We start from the raw sequence: 17,715 nt of genomic DNA, 5'->3' as shown, positions 1-17,715 counted from the left end.
TATGCGGTATGTGATATCGTGAGTGAGTGAGTTTAGTTTTCCGCCGCTTTTTAGCAATAATCCACTAATATCACGGTGGGTGACAACAGAAATGGGCTCCACACATTGTGCCCATGTGGGTAATCAAACCCGGGTCTTCGGCGAGATGAGCGAACGCTTTAACTACTAGGCTACCCCACCGTACGTGATATCGAATTATGATAAATGTGATATGGTATAATTGTATTTGTAATAGGTAACATGTTGCGAGTGAGAGAGTGAGTGAGTTGGGTTTTACGCCGCTTTTAGCAATATTCCAGCAATATCACGGCGGGGGACACCAGAAATGGGCTTCGATGCAGTTCCGAACACTGACACTGTCAGTATACTTCGTCTGTGAACTACTCAATGGGATTCTCGATCAGAATACATCCTAATGCTCAGCACGGTGATTGAAAAGAGCAAACATGAAAGGCCAGCTCTCATCACCACTAAACGCTCAAATAGAATTGGAGCAATCTCGTTGGATTAAAAAGAAGTTGCAACTGGATCTAATTCGACATTGATCATTGGGAAACACAATTCTTGTTATTGCATCCTGAAACATGGATGAGTCAACACAGCAACAGACTCGAGGCATACACAGGGGCATGCTGGCCATTTATTGGTATAATCTTTCACAACCTTCATCCTAGCGCCATCAATCATCGGGCTCGCCAAATGATATTAATCACATTATTGCATATATTTCTGTCTAAAGAACATTTGGTAAATGTCATTTATTGACAACAATAAAACTATGGTCTAGCCATTGTGGCAACCGGCATTCCAACGATAACAAACAAATACAAATTAAGCAAACAGAATTTAATGTACATCCGCGCTCCTTTTTTTGTGTTTGAGCTTATAATGTACATTGGTACTGTGATCGTGATAAGACACTCACCAGACTATTAAATAAAAAGGATTTTTTTATTGTTTTGAACGGCACTCTCATTACCGGATATGGAATTATCTTATCTTATTAATAACGAATGCATAAAATATAGAGCTCCTAATAATGGGCAAATTAATGATTGGAAAATGCAATCTAACAAATCACGTTTCAGGTCAGATATTACAGGGCGATGTTGTGTGCATGCAGCGCTAATTGTACTTAGCACCTCCTCTAGAGCATACCACATGGGGAGTGTAATCACTGAGTAGAACTGTAACCAACGAGTAAGTTGTGAGAACGGTAGATTGTACCATCATCTGCTAGCTACACGTCCTTCAGGGGAGAGTCGTTATTACCCTGATGTCGTGGCGCTGTGGATATAGGAGATCGGCTAATAACTGGGGCAACATGAATAATATACTACCCGTGGCTACTCAGGCATAACAACGAACATATGGTCAGGTTTATTGACTTACAATGTATTGGCACGGCTGTGTGTGTGATGATTGCGAGGATGTCAATATTTATGGCCTTTTCAACCTTTCTTTTTGGCACGCTTGAAGAACGCTACTTTGCACAGCGAATTGCCGTGCTCACTTTTCATTCCTATGTGAGCGATCGTATCAACAATCATCGAATATGAGAGCTGACAATACACACTGTTTTTGTTCTTAACTGTGCATATAACTACCCATGTAGTCATTTATAAAGTTGAAAATCAAAATAATCGCAATCTCTATCAGTAAAAGCTCCAATTTGATCCTACTTGTAGAGATTGAAATTCTACACTTATGCAAGGAAGTGAGAGATTGAGAGAAAGATTTAATTAGCATAACAATATATTTAACAAAAGCCTGTTTCAAGTATCTATATACTAACCAAGTCATCTCAACTGTAAATCGTCTCGTCGTTCCTATTTTTATAACAGTGAATTCCAACATGTTATTCTGTATTTTATAAAAGCTGTCCTCTCACCATTCATACCAATAGAGACAGTATCTACTGTTAGAATCACCACTTCTACCAGATCGCAATCTCTACCCTGATATATGTGAAGTTATTATGTATGAATATGATGAATATGGCTATTTGCATGTTGTTACAATTTATGTATTCATGTATGTACCATTTGAGCATCATTTATGTACATCATATTATTTACTTACCGAAGATAACGAGTACATGCATCATGCATGATATAGACAAATTTACCGTTATCCATCAATCATGTAGGCATAAAACATAAAGACACTAGGTCTGTACCCGTATGCATCCTGTACCTGACGTATAATGGATGCATTATATATACATCTTACATGCATTCTGTTTTCAAAATGTATGTATCCTGTATGCACCATGATGACACTACTACAGCTTCAGCTGTTTGCACTCTGCTCCCCTTTACTGCTGGCCTCTATATACTTGATAATGGCAACTGCGTGTTGTAGAGCTCACCGAGATCGACCAATAATTAAATCTGATTGACAGTCTACGAGTACACATAGGTCTAGCCTTGCTAATTGGTTACAAACATGGCGTGTGTTCATTAACCTTGGTTTAATAGTTGTCCGGATCATACATTGTTTATAATTCTGGCTAAGTAACAAGGTAATTGTGAATAGATAGATATTGAGGGAGCCCATTATAGGGAACCACGAGATATGTACTTTCTATTTAGATTCTTAAAGTAACGGTGCTGTAGGAACCATTACGATAATTACGCTATTGTTCGTGAAGCTGATTCTGACCCAGGAAATCAATGGCCTTTCGCAGCGAGCATAAAGTTGATGGACACTTTGAAGATTTATAGAGACATTCTATCATCCATTACATTTTTAAGTCTGAGACATTACTTGAATCTGAACACAGTAAAATCAGCAGATTTATCAGTTACAGGATCTGAGGGAAAAACTCCACACAACGTTGTTTTGACCACTGTGACATTCGTATCTCCCCGAACGTCGAGAATATGCCTCAGCACTGTGAATGTACAAGCATGCCCTTGGATTCGAAGATGAAAAAACAATAGACAGTGGTACCAGAGCTCCACTCATGAACACTACTTATCAAGCTGGGAATGTATTTTATGCTTGGGAATGTCCATGGAATGATTGCCACCATCTTGCCATCCTTCTGTCACTTATCAAATCTTGCGTCTTGTCTACTAGTAACACAATTATCGAAAACAATGGTAATCTCCAGTGAGGACCTATTTGCCGCTTAACCCTTGCAGGATGACAATATCACCTGGCAAAACACTTCACCAGACAAGTCAATCGCATTGGGAGTATTTAACTAGATTGCCAGTTTGACCTGACGATTAGTTCACAATAACAGAGGCGGAATATGCACCTTGAAATCTAATTTACCTCAATCGTAATACGGAAAAAACATTAACACATTAAAAAGTGTGATTCTTGCCAGTACCAAACGATTGGCATAACGCGTGTTTTCTGAATGTCTTAAATATAAAATAACTTAGTGTGCAGTTCAAAAGCTCTTGCAATATTAATTTTAAAATATAAATACCAGCACGAATAGGTTAGAATTTCACAGCGTGTTAGTGGTCGTAATGAGCATGAATATCGATACATGTAATATCCTATGCATATATGTATGGCAACAATGCAAAGATGCAGTTTCACAGTACATACATGTATATCCATTGGACGTATATACACGTGCGTGATGCATCCTTCAGTCTCCAGCTGCCTGCTTGTTTTTAGATATATATTATGCAAGAAAAAAAGTGTGTCAGATACTTCGTTGCCATGGATATCGGGAATGCTACAACTGTCAAAGGCTTACCAGCTTGATGAATTATTCGTAGGATGTAGTGACTAGCTCGCGGTAACATCATGTCAGTATCTTATTTTAACACGACCTTGGAAACAGAGCCAGTTCACATGAGAACCTCCAGATCGCAACTTGCTTCACTTTATGATCACGTGGTGTTGAATAGAAAAGGGGATGCTTCGCGGCTGGTGTTCACACCAAGCAGGCAGGACACGCTCATCTAACAACACATGGAGCGGATTTAATTAATATGGAATGGTTTTGCTGTTTTTGATGATGGATTACGTTCAGAAATGAGAGTCACATGGGTTTATAATATGGCCGTAAGAAAGACAAGGAAGACATTTAGATTGACCTTTAGAAATTCCCTCGATTCTGACATAATAGGTCTTTACGTTTTCACCTAACCGTTTTGTTATTGTTGTGTTTTTATTATCTAAGCCTCATTCACCAATAACCCAGCTACATCCAGCCACAGAGGTTCGTCAAAGAGACTGCATAATGAAATTGGTGAAGGCGAATTATGACGCCAGAGAAGCTTTTGTGTTTCATCTCGGATAGTTTCCATAGTGAAAAACGTTAGCTCTTAGAGGTTCGTAAAAGGGCGAGATCCATATGTCGCCACTCACTGTTTTGGTCTATGCCTTGAACCATAAGACAAGCATATCACGACGAGTAGGTGCCTTGGAGAAAAAGCCCTTAGTGTCGAATATCGTATTATATGAACGGGGCGACGTCGAAAAATCATTGATTCCTGGCATCAGAGGGAGATTAGAAAGAACTATTATGCCGTGTCTCCGAATGTCGTGAAAGTCATATGTGATTCTACTGTAAGATTCGTCTTAGAATTGTTTTCTAATTGTTCAAATCAAGGCACTTTGACTTTTCTGATCACAGCATCACCACAAAAGCATGAAAAGAAATTATTTGTTTTAGTGGACATTTTCCCAGGAAGATCTAATAATCTTCATAAGCGTCACTGACCGCTTCCTTGGTCTAGTGGATAGAGCGTGTGTCAGGAAAGCCGAAGGACTAAGCGATCAGGGCCCCGTTTCACAAAGCTACGACTGCCATAAGTCTATGTTACAGTACAGGAGGTACGACAGTCTCAGCGCTACGATTGCTTTGTGAAACGGTACCCAGAGCGCAACGAGAGTCGCAGGTGAAACTGAAGTATGGGAGCTACGACCACCTTAAACTAAAAAACATTGATGATAATGAATGTAATAGGGGGATGTGTACGTCGTAGTGAAGACGAGCACACAACGAAATGAAATTATCCCAGAAAGTATTTAATGTCTCTGACGTTTTTTTCCCTTTGATGCAGTACAACCAATCACACACAAAATATAATTCAAATCAAATGCTGCATTTTATTCCTGGCGGGGAGTATCTTGAGATCATTGTGCCTTATCAATCAACTTGTATCCACCTAATGTGTAGTCAAGGTTCATCCTCAATAATATATCATGATCTATAAACAAAGAGCGGTTCATGTGATTCATTCAAATCATAGACGTTTTAAGGGGGGTGTATATTGTCATATGAATACTTTCATACACTAGTACTGGATTTGTTAAACGTGTGCATTCGAACTCATATAACAAAACCTTAGTTTCTCGAGGAAAGTGCGAGCCACGTTACTTAAAGAGAATGAAATAAACATATTAATAGTTATCACATAAATATGAAAATGTAAGTGAGGTGTCATCTGTCTCTGCACTGGCCGCGATATTGCAGTCAACATCATAGAAATCATTTTACATTGTTTCATACGGTAGAATAAAGACATATGGCAGATACCTTTCTATACATAGTGGTGTTGCTTAAAAAGTGGAAACGTGGGAAAACATTCAGCGAAAAGATTCATGTCAACCTATATCTGCCACCCAGTTTACCCAGCTTTTGTTCGCGTGCACCAATTCCCTTCTGGCTGATGTCATGATGCACATTCAAGAATGTCGTTTCGGATTGGCAAAATTAACAGAATAGAATATGACCAAGAAGTATAAGTTAGGAATGAGGCATATCGATGATAGGATAATCTTCAATAATGATCAAAAGCTAAATTCATTTCACTGACTTAACTAGATACTTGAAATATAAGAGGCAAAATTACGCTTCTTCTGTTGTACACTTTGATCTACATATAAAGATTCAGAGCGACAAATGACACGCGCATTGCATTGTGACAGGAGGGATGACTTCAACTCCAAATGTCAACTTTTCCAATTATCTCATCAATATCCCAGCAAAACCATTCCTTGGTGTCTACATTTCACAACTTTCAAAGTAAAATACAGGGTATACTTTGCATGAAGAAATCAAAAGAAGCGTCATATGACCATTGCTACAAGGGCTTTAATGAGGGTTGCAACGTTTATAGCCTCAGTAAAGCTTTGGAATGGTTTCTTTGCTCGTGTTTGCGACTGGTGCCACTGGTGGTAAGGATATATGAACCTTCTGCGAACGCCTGGTAATATAAATGTTTGATACTGGTTATCAAATATTCCTAACTAAATAGTCTCATATCGCGTGTTGTAACAGAGATTTCTCGTCACAGAAAATGTTTTCGTTGTTACTATGTGGATATGGATGATGACCACGATACTTAAATCAGAGTCTATGAGAGTTTTTGCAAAGGAGATTGTGATGCTGAACATGCTAGCTCATGGTATATATTTCATTTGAACATTGTGTAGTTGTTCCCACTGAAAAGGCCTCAGGTAACAGCATGGTAATTATCCAGTGTATATATACATCACATCACTAAATGTTTAGATATCATATCATACAGAATATCAATGAAATCCAGTATGTTAACCAAGGAAGAAATATCCTAAAACACGCATCAGCACTTGTTCTTTATCTTCAAGACATCTCCAGTCCTCCCTTGTCCATTAATAGTAGGCGCCGTAGTACCTAGCAAATATACCCTATATCCCAGTGTTAAATATGAACTGTAACCCGATGTCAAGGTTTAGGACAAGCAGTCAATAATGAAAGCAAATATCATCTGATCTGTATTGAGAACGTGAATATTTGTGAACGGTAGGACATCCTCATCTTGAAATAGGACATAAGGTCCCGTGGGCACTAGTTGTTCGTCTGTTCTTACAGAGATGTTCGTTTACATATGACATCGTAAAATCGTGATCATTGTCGAAGTGACTCTGAGCCGTTGTGCGAATCTGGCCGTCATTTTTTTGCCAGTAACCACTTGCTACAGTGTCAGTAAATACCATTCATTCTGCAAATGCGGATGTCATACTTATGTTAATGACTCACAGCTATTGTGTCAGTAAATGCCATTCATAGTGCAAATATTGATGTCTTACTTATGTCAGTGGTTCTCAGTTATTGTGTCAGTAAATACCATTCATTGTGCAAATGTTGATGTCAATGACTCTCAGCTATAATGTCAGTCAATACCAGTCATTGTGCAATGTTGATGTCAATGACTCTCAATACCATTCATTGTGCAAATGCTGATGTCGTAGTTATGTCAATGACTCTCAGCTATAGTGTCAGTAAATACCATTCATTGTGCAAATGTTGATGTCGTATTTATGTCAATGACTCTCAGCTATAGTGTCAGTATATACCATTCATTGTGCAACCATGGATGCCATACATATGGCAATGACTCCCAGCGATAGTGTCAGTAAAAGCCAGTCAGTTTACAAATGTGTCAGATATAAATGTTTCAGTGACTCTCAGCTATTGTGTCAGTAAATATCCACATTGTGTAAATGTCGATGTCACAGCTCTGTCAGTAAACACCAAGTAAATTGGGCAAGTTGGGATGCCATTCTTATGTCAGTGGCTAACGTCAATGTCAGTCACGAGCAAACATTTCTTTTGGATAGGATAGTAGCCAAGGGTAGGGTTGTAGCCAATATCAAGTTTCACTGACGTGTACGTTCAGTATGATGCATGGGGATGATTGTCTTTAGCAAAGACATATATCAAGTAAATCATATAATTATGTCTCATAACACGAAACAGCATAGTTGCAGGCTGTAGAGTGATAACAGTCGAGGTGACGAGTTTTTGTTTCTGTAATTTCCTATCATTAACAGTTGTCTTTTCTTGTCTTGTCTTTCAGTGGTCGCATGATTTTGATAGATGCGCAGTACCATGAAGACCTCAGGTCGACGATGGTGACGACTACGACGACGACGGCGACGATGATGGTGATGATGATAATAATGACGATGAGCAACGATGATGATAATGACGATGACTACGACGACGACGACGACGATGGTGATGATGATAATGACGATGACGATGATGATGATGATAACATCGATGACTGAGTGCATCTTTTTTTTCCTTGTGTGGTTAGCCGCTGTAAAGCCTCGAAATGAACACCTCCGCTGCAGCAGATATGCAATAAAACATTCAGCACTGTGGGATTTTATTAAAGGATCAAAGGTATTTTTAGGTGATCTATGTCTTTATATGATCTATTTCGTTATATAATCTTTCATTTGTTGTTTCCCATGCATCTCGCTCTGAACCACCAAGCCTTTGATGACTTTGAAATATTTCCAAAGCATTTCGTCCCTCGACTGCACGATGCAACATATAGACCACGATTAACAACTGCATATTGTCTCTCAAGGACACCTGGGTTTTTTTTCTCTCACCGACGCAAGCAAAGAGCATATTATTCAAGTATAATTGTTACATGGTCAGTTCACAAAGCAACGTTCCTAAACCATGTCCCTTTCCTTTGTGACTTCGTTCTTTATATCCCTGCGTCACGATTGTGGAATATCTTTTTTTTATTTTTATCAAAGAATATTAGAATAGGGAGGTCAATCTGGTTTCTAAAAAGTGTATCATGTACGTTGACTGACTGACTGACTGAGTTTGGTTTTACGCCGCTTTTAGCAATATTCCAGCAACATCACGGCGGGGAACACCAGAAATGGGCTTCACACATTGTACCCATGTGGGGATTCGAACTCGGGTCTTCGGCGTGACGAGCCAACGCTTTAACCACTAGGCTACCCCACCGCCCCTCATGCACGTAGAAGATACTCGCATCTACGAAGGTCATACAAATATGATTTACTTAAATGTTTGGCATCATATTAAACAATCGTCAATGTTCAGTATTGAAAACTATATAAGCTTAAACACGTTTTAACCAGATGTTACCACATTGAAATAGAAAGTTATTTTATTCAATGTTCAGATAGCATCTCAATAAATACATCTATTTGAAAGTCAAACAATTTTGTTAGCATTAACTAAAGCGACGGTTACATAATCAGACCCGGAACTATTGTGGACTACTCGAGTGAGTGAGGGAGGGAGTGTAATTTTACGCCGCTTTGAGCAATATTCCAGGAATTTCACAATGGGCTTCACACATTGTCCCCATGTGGGGTCTTCGGCTTGACGGGCGAACGCTTTAAATACTAGGCTGACCCACCGTATCGTGGATTACTCGGGAAAATATGTTTATGATATAAGTATAATGATATTAGTGATTTGATTGGCAATTATTTCATTTGAAGCTTCACATATCCACATCGTATATTGCCAAATGAACTACAACCTAAGTATGCTATGACCGGATTTGCAGATATTTCCAAACATGAGTTCAAATTTTGACACCTCAGTAAATGCTTGAATTATGGACATTGTCTTAAACGAGACACGAGGAAATGAAACATTCAATGGTTTCCATGCCTTCCATACCTTATAAACTTATGTGCACTACAGGTATGTATTTGAACAGTTAATGTGTTAATACCGAAACTAGAACTCTAAATATTGCTTGAATATTGCTAACAGCGGCGTAAAACCATACTCACTCTACAATATGAAATACTGTGTTCTCAGTTTATAAGTTTACAAATGCTGACACCTTCGCAATGACGGCCCATGTGACTTTCTTAAGCTTCTTCCGATGAGGATCTATCTACGCAAAACATGTTATGCAAGCGGACATCCTTTCATTAGGTTACCAGCGTGATCTCGTCCCTTCAGCCGGTTGTCAGTTCTTCAGACAAATGTGAATAGGAGAAAAGGGCTCCAGGCAAGTTTTGCGTTATTATCTTTGCCATGGCATTTAATACCATTTGGAGATAAACACTATATTATTAGGCTCTCAGTTTGAAACCAACGACTAAATTACAATAAACGAGATGCATCCATGCATTATTCAATGTACAGTAGATCATGATTTCCCCATTCAGTCAGTAACAAGTAATCTGTAAGAAATATTTGTGTAAGCAAGCTGATGAAGATATTTTAGGTAATTATGTATTACGTGTTGTAGTACGTTTCGGGTATTTAAAATATCCATGCGTATTTGTACTTGTAACTCAAAGTTAAAAGTTTTGTGCTTGAAGTTCTTGAAAGGCATTTAGACGTTGGACAAACATGAATACATGACACGTTTTTATGGATAACAACTTCTTTTATTCTTTATACGTCCTTTCAGAGCTAATTCTTGCTCCTTCATCAGGTGATCTACCATCAGGGTATTATCCATAAAAACGTGTCATGTATTTAGATTTGTGTTTGGTTACAAATTTAGATTTTAAGCAAATGCGCAGCTTATCTAGAGGTCTGGAGAAGTGACGTAACATCTTGTAAAGATACCTCCCAACCTTCCCGTTTCCGCTTTGGAGAATGTAAATATGATATCACACAAGCACATTGCACATACTATGTATATGGTGGACGTGTACGCGCGAATACGCCCGAGTTATAGTAAACTATTAAGTTGCCTTTGTACTTTCCGTGCAATCAGGCACTTATCAAATATAGTCAATACGTTCATCAGCTTTCAGTGCAGACACTATAAAAAAACAATTAACCACGATTGCTCAACGATATTTCATCAATAAAGTGAACAAATTGCAAGATCTTCTCTTCACTCAGTAAAATATGGAACTATATTTCTAGTACAGCCCGTACGATACCTGGCAAGAAATAGGTGTCTACAACAACATTTCGAAGATGTCACCGGTGGAGCAGATAACACTTGATTGGGTCACGTTTCACACCTCGATCTGCAGGATCCCCTGCTTTTGCACCCACTGGACACCTATGAGATGAAATGGAGAGACGTTTACGTTGTCATTCGAATCCTCGAACACGGCTTCGGGAGTAGTTTTCGGAAATCGTTGGCCTCAAGATGTGTGCCGTGTATGAAGACCAGTCCTGTGCTTGCAGCCATGATGTTGATGGCATTCGGCTGACCACGTACACTCAAGTTTCAGAAAATATATATTGTTCTTCGTAAATAAAAAATATTGGACTCTCCAAACATATCTTGAAAACCATGAACATGAGCCCACCCCGTTCCAGCCCTACCCCTTCCCCAGTCTGTCGTTGTCAATCACGTTATCTCTTACTGTCGTTTGTCCCACCGCCCATGTCCACGACCCTCGCTCTTTTCATGTCTTCATGTCAGCCTCATTGCTTCTGAGCTTTGCTCCCTCAAATAATCTGATTACGCTAGCGACAATTTGTTTTCATTCCCCTTACTTTAACCTTCGACGCAATCTAAAACCTGGATTCCTAGGCGTATCACACAAAGTGGATGCCAGTTTTCAAAGCTGGAGTTATGCCTTCCTCGTGTTGTCCTGATATCCAGATCTAGAGTGTGTCGAGCGTCAACATGATTTACATCCAGTTGACCATGGGTCATATTCACGTTATGTACCAGGATCGATATCATCCACAAGTGTCACAGGCTATAGGCATCATCCCTCGTAACTCAAATGACTGCTTTTGTCAATATGAAATGGAAACCCACATATACCAACGGTTTCATCGAGTACTGTTAACGTTCGTAGTTTAATTAAATTCAACTTGTGAAATCGATGCAGAAACCTTCCCATACCAACGTTGAGCAGAAACCTTGTGAGTGACTTTAGGTTTACGCTGCACTCAGCAATATTAGAGCTATATGGCGGTAAATAATCGAGTCTGGACAGGTGATCACACCATAAGCATTCATCTACTCAATTGGGATACGATGACATGTGTCAACCAAGTCAGCGAGCCTGACCACCCGATCCCGTTAGTACCAGTCGAGGGTGGCTGAAGACCAGTTTTAACCTGGATTCGTCGTGGTAGATAATGTACGACTATTAAATATAATAAGTAACAATATTTGATATATAGTACAAAAGATTATTAGGGAACAACTATCAAAGATGTTCCAGTATGAAATTTAAAACAAACGAAAAGATAGTAAGAATAGCCCGTACTTATTGGTTTTTAAAGAACAAAACAACTTTTTTTTTTTTTGTACTCTTTTAACCATTACATGTGAAAGACGTGTGGTTAGTCTTAAGCGGAACACCATATTCGTTCTTATAAATCTTGTGGTTAATTAAGTAGTTTTAATGACGGGTTTTCATATATAACGATGCCAATTAGTGATTTATGTATTTCTACCCCCCTAGAGTATATGTAATCTTTAACATTAACAATTATCCATCTCAGCATGCATAAATGAGATGCACTTAAAAGGGGGATAACTCTAGCACTCCCGTTGGTATAACACAATAATAATAAATTCAAATCATAGTAATTGTATAGCATGTCAATAGATGACAGTTTCAAATATCCCGACTCCGCCATCGACCTCGAGCCTCAACACGTTGTGATGATTCAACCGCAATGCAGCTAGTCAATACACGGCTGGGTCCACAATCTCACAACACCTCTACGCGTAGCGTCGGCCCCCACTTCCCGAGCCTCCGACAACCTCTTGGTATAGTCGCGTAGCTGTTGCTGATCGGTTGTACGGCGTCACCGGTCTGGAACTAGCAGTGTCCGTCACTAGGTTGAAGACTACATGCCAGTGCTATGCATCAGTGCTTAGACAGATTGTAATGCGGAAAGGGAGTCGCTTCCTCTAGAATTACGCTCTGTGAGTCCTGGCGTATGAAGCGTGAGTCAGTTCCCGGGACATATCTATGAAGACGGTTGTGGGCTAAACGCTTCGTGTGGATGCTGAGGATATTTAACTTATCAGGTATGTGAGCAAGCTTTGCTGACTGAATCCTGTGTGTGCGGCACTATGCATTTCGTTTCAGGTTTCCTTGGAATTTGCAAGAGAACACCCCACAGAACCGTATAGCATTGATAATGGGATTCCCAAGACAATAGTGGTTAGAACTGTGTATCAATTGACATGAAGTTGTGCTGCGTGAATTGATTTTGTTTTGTTTATTATCAGAGCTGATATCGGTAGTTTTATATGTGTTAACAAGTTGAGTGGTAGTGTAGGTAACCAAAACTGTGAATTATTAACGTTCGTGTCAACGTGACATAAGTCTATATACAACACAAGCAATTTCTAAGCCATCGTTACTCACAGATGCCTCACAGTGGAACAGGGCTAGTGAAACAGGTATACATTTTCCTATTAGGATAATAGGCTCGTTTAGCAATTGTGATTACATGTAAATCGATTGACTATTATAGTAATGAATAGTTGCCTTAGCCTGAGAGAGTACGGCAGTGTATGGTAAGGTATGGTGTTTGCGTAGTGACTGAGTAATCAGTGAATGGCCAAGTAATCAAAAGATGACAATAATAAGTAGATGACTGAGTAACCAATAGATTACTGAGTAATTAGTAGATGACTGAGTAACCAATAGATGACTGAGTAATCAATAGAATATCGAGTAATCGATAGATGACTGAGTAACCAATAGACGACTGAGTAATCAGTAGAAAATCGAGTAATCGGTAGGTGACTGAGTAACCAATTGATGACTGAGTAATCAATAGAATATCGAGTAATTAGTAGACGACAGAAATCACTGAGGTAACTGCATTAAACAACTGCCCGCAGACCTTGTGTTGTTCTATTATTAAGTGGTTTAGAATCTTGTAAAAGACTAGACGCAAGTCTAGAAAATGTGGCAAGTCTAGATTTCCTCAGCTTCAGGATGAAGAAAGTCTCAGGGCTCCTTTTCATTATATTTTTTTTTTACTATGAACTTTTTTTCTGTAAAATATGTTCATTTCAGAGACTAGTTGTTAGTCTAACCTCTGTATTGATCCAGTATTTGTCCTTTAACAGTGAGTTACTATCGAGACAACCTATTGTGGTTCTTCATGCTGGGGTGTTCTACATTCACTGAAACCATGTAACTCCTGTTCTTGACATTTCTCTTGGCACGCTCAAATGGGCGTGGCGTTGACCCTGGGGTCAGAGGGTGGAGGTCAGACGCAACGCTTTGTTGACAAGGACAACAATAAACAGCGATGGGGGCTACACAGAACAATTATCCAGCGTAAAAATCAATCTCAGCAAGAAGGACATGATTCAGGTAGCAGGAATGCCAGGGAGCACTTGAGTGCGTTCTGCAGGGTCAGTGTGATAACGCTACGATCATCGCATGCTGTGTCTGATGGTACTATCTATGGAGATTGTCATTATTCAGGATTCAGAAGCCCCAGAGGACTATTTATTCCACACTATATTCTAACTCGTGATGTAGGTCACCGATCGGAAGCACTACCGAGATAAACTATTTCAGATTGCTATCCGCGAATAGCAACAGGCCCGTCAAGAATGCCGAGCATGTGTACAACACTAACATTTGTATCTGTCTGTGTGATCTAAACAAAGAACACCAATGTAAGTAAACGAAATACTTATAGCCTCATTACACAGTGTAAACATAGACTTGAGGCGACAATTCATTTTCGTAGAATACGGATTCGTAAGTGATTAAATCGTTAAAACCTTCAGACGGACCAAGGAAGTCTTACTATGTGCAAGTGGATCTGCATAGTGCGACACATTACAAATAGACACTGTAGTCCATTGACAACAAAATGAATAAGAGCAACGTTATAACTAGACTTGTACAAGTCTCTAAGGTAATAATTAATAGTTTCAATGATAGTTTCCAATTAATATGAATAAAAAGAACACATTGTCCCTCTAACAGACTGGCGTCCACTGTCCGCTTATCTACACTTGCTTTAAGGATAGAATTACTATACCCCCATGTGCTTAGCATTTATTACAGCGTTGGAGCAAGGCTACGTTATAACTTAATATGCATTTTGGAAACCTGACCCACACGTACACAACACATGGTCTAACGGAAGTGAGGTTGCTTTGAAAACAACCGATTTTGCAAACCTTTTACACCAGGTACCCAAGTTCATATCCGGTTGAAATTCTGTGTTAAATAATCCCATGTGTGTGTGTATGTTCACATTCTTGTCTGGGTTAGATTGTTACCTCACCGCACAAACCGGTGTAATGTATATATATGTGTAGACTTCAGACACCCAGAGGTAAATACACACACAGGCTTTCTCACAGTAACAGAAAGTGAATTATCATATATACATGCAGCAGGGCCCTTAGCATGCCTTCCAGACCATAGAGATTAAATATAAAAATGAATCCGAATAAAGACGAAAATTACTTTGCAAGTCTAGATTACCTAGGCTCCAGTAAGTCAAATTAAACATTTGTCCGTGCTCCATCGTAAGTTTAGGTAAGAGATCGATATTTCTAGGACTTAATGATAGTTTACAAGCCCCTGTGCAGCTTCAGTTCACATATCGTTTTGGAGTATATCAGTAAGCCTAACTAGGAATGATATCATAAATTCCAATTCCCCCCAAAAGAATTTTTCTGGAACAAAAAATAAGTTGGTGAAAACAACCGGACACTTCCTTTGAAAGGGGAAGAAAAAAGCATGTCCTTCAACGACAATGTAGTCGGGGTTTGTTCGAGACCAAGAACATCGACAACGTTACATGGTGGTAACAATCATAATAACGACAGCGATATGGAACTTCTGACAATTCCAGAAAGTGAGAAAGCCAAGTACAACAAAACTGCAATGATTCAGGTAGCTACTCACTGTCCTGGCTTTGGTTATAACATGATATGATCCCGTGTCAAGGTCTGTTGATGACGTGATCCTGTGTCAGTCTGTTGCTCTGGTTTGGGCTTTGATTCTTTGTTGTCTACTGTTTCATGGAACACAGGCCGCGATAAGACATTTGATAAGACATTTGATACAACAAAAACAGCTCGCGTAAAGAAATAGTTCGCAAGAGAGAAATTTGTAACTCGGCATATAATTTGCCCATAGCTATAGGGGTGTTAGTGTAATGTCAATGTGCAAGTCGTATCTCTGTGGGAAACATCCTCTTTGTAAACCTACAGCTGATCACAGTATCCTCATTACAGCATTACGCAATGATCAGTCGTCATCACAAGGATCAGAACGCATGATCTGATGTGATCAGCGCAAGGGGTCATTAAGGCTTTACAATGACTTAGTCTGGCTGATCTGCCCACTGATGGGATTAACAAGCCTTCCTAATGTGCACCTGTAACACTGAGAAGACAAAAAGGCGATATTAACTTGATAACTTAGGACGGGTATCCATGTTTTTTGGTGAATATCGTCCTTTGAACAAGCGCCCTTTACAAGAAGGTCCATAGGAGGTCAGCTTTCCTCGGTGGGTGTGTCAGATACCCTTTCCTCTTACATCACGATATTCGACTAAGTGCTGAAGATGATTAATGACGCTCATTATATCTTACATCAAAGAGGTTGTTTGTGTTTGTGCATGGGTTCATCTTGGATAGAGACATATTAAGTACAAATCGCAATTACGCCAATATTGCTTACCAACACAGTGTTAACACAAATCTTTTCCAAACCAACAACCTATTTGAAGCTCCCCATATTTAATATATGTCAATTACATTTTAAGAGGATTTCACTTTTAGTGAATAGCAAGGAGAATTCACGTTAAGATTAATTAATGTTCAGGTAATGCAGTTCAGATTCAACTGCAAACAGTCATCACCCCCTAAAAGTTAAGGTAAACATGAGGGACAACTTGCCAAGTCAGAACCAGGAACTCCAACGGACATCAGTTCAGTCAACAATATATCAAATTTGGAAATGTTCTCCATTTATCTACCACAGAGCCTTTTAAAAAGTCAGCAGTGCTTTAACAGCTTCTAACTAAGTTTACCCAAACTAGCACCCCGGTTATAAATTAGCAGACCATTGAACCATGAAGCCTAGGTTACGAAGCCCAGCAAGTCCCAAGCCGGCTTGTAGTCAGTTGCAGTAATAGGCTCATCAAGTGCGGTAAGTCCTCGCAATACCTCCAGCAGGCTTCCATGGTGTGTCTCGGTGTGTAGGATCCTGAACCCTGGTATTTGCTGATTGTGTTCAATACCAGGATCCTACTGGGAGCGACACATGTGTTCCACTATTAACAACTACTCAGTCACCACTTCAGTGAGTGATTGTATCATGATAGTATGTAGATTAAGATATTCATTCTCTTAATAGTTCAAGAACGATTGATTTGTGTTACTATATGGAGTGGTGTTTTACTTACAACGATCCAAAGAAGTGCTTTGTATAACGATTTGCATGTTGATAATTCAATAATGCACCAGGCATCTGTTTTCTATGGACTTTCACATCATCAATCCAGACTTTCACATCATCAATCCAGACTTTCACATCATCAATCCAGAGTTTCACGTCATAACTCCAGACTTTTACTTCATCTATCAAAAGCTTTCACTTTATCAATCCAGACTTTCACTTTGATCCGACTTTCACTTCATCAATCCAGACTTCCACTCCATCAATCAAGACTTTCACTCGATCAATCCTTTCACTCCATCAATCTAGACTTTCACCCCATCAATCCAAACTTTCACTTCGTCAATCCCGACTTTTACTTCATCAATCCAGACTTTCACTTCATCAATCAAAACTGTCACTTCTGATATCTCGATTAACGCATTTACAGATATTACATATTTAATATTAAACAATTTAATTGAAAGTAATCTTTCTTTGCTTTTAACTGTATCTGACATTTTGGTTCAGGTCCCACGCATGTGGAATGGTCGACGAAATGTCACAGCAAGACGCGTTAGCCAATTCATTTGTCCTCGATAATAGCTTACAGAGACCAATCATGTACAAATATAATAT

The 17,715-nt window shown here is 39.3% G+C and overlaps 1 protein-coding gene across 1 annotated transcript in view; it reads left to right on the top strand.

Moving 5' to 3' along the window:
- Positions 1–12,344: 12,344 nt before the first annotated feature.
- LOC124271987 (sodium/calcium exchanger 3-like) overlaps positions 12,345–17,715 on the top strand; it is a 61,116-nt gene continuing 55,745 nt past the window's right edge. The window contains exon 1 of the mRNA XM_046707154.1: positions 12,345–12,731. The gene's annotated coding sequence lies outside the window, so the exon portion shown is untranslated. The remainder of the gene's footprint in view (positions 12,732–17,715) is intronic.

This window comes from Haliotis rubra, unplaced genomic scaffold (assembly GCF_003918875.1).
Source record: "Haliotis rubra isolate DU_JTF1 unplaced genomic scaffold, ASM391887v1 Scf165, whole genome shotgun sequence".
Lineage (NCBI taxonomy): Eukaryota > Metazoa > Mollusca > Gastropoda > Lepetellida > Haliotidae > Haliotis > Haliotis rubra.
The sequence above is the reverse complement of the archived record's forward strand: the minus strand, read 5'-3'. Positions and strand labels throughout refer to the sequence as shown.